An 835-nucleotide genomic window follows, 5' to 3' on the forward strand; every position below is an offset into this window, starting at 1 on the left:
CATCACCCCCATCAAAGCCACCATCACCACCACCATCATCATCATCAACATCATCCGGATCCTCACCATCCCCAGCACCATTATCAATCACCACCTTATCACCACTACCATCACCATCATTATCATCAACAATACCGTCCCCAGCATCATCAACTCCCTTACCACCACCATTAACACGATCATCATCCCCATGATGGTCGTCCCACTGGCGGCATCATCATCATCAAGATCAACATCACTATTGTTATCATCTGTGCTCCTAGGTTTGTTTAGTTCTTAGATTTAGGAACTCCTTGAAAGCAGGCTTGTGTTTCTTTCATCTTTGTATCTGTAGCAATAACAGAAAATGTCCAGCCCTACAGACAGAAAAGCTATCTAATTTGGAGGAATGCAGAGCTATTATAATTTTGTCCCATTTTACAGATGAGGAAATTGAGGCTCAGTGGGTGAACTGACTTCCCTGAGGCCCCCAAGTTACTTATAGCAGAGCTGGGGCTAGTATATGTAGGCTCCTCTCATTGTTCCATGGTTCCCCTTCAGGCAGCGGCTTAAGAAAACAAGAACTGAGAAAGCCTAGAATCCCAAAGCTTCTAGGAAGAAAAAATTTTGACAACTGGGTTTCAACATTCCAGTGAAAGTTTTCATTTTCCAACAGAGAAATGAAATACACCAACAGACGGTGGCCAGACCACATATGACAACAGAATTCTATCCTACTACCTCTGCAGCACCAGCCAGGAAGGCAAACCACCTCCACGGCAATCCTTCCAGAACAGTCAGGAACTGGGCAACAGTTGCCAGTTTCTTCTTTTTTGCCTCTACTTCTAACTGAAGA

Source organism: Panthera uncia, chromosome F2, assembly GCF_023721935.1.
Source record: "Panthera uncia isolate 11264 chromosome F2, Puncia_PCG_1.0, whole genome shotgun sequence".
NCBI lineage: Eukaryota > Metazoa > Chordata > Mammalia > Carnivora > Felidae > Panthera > Panthera uncia.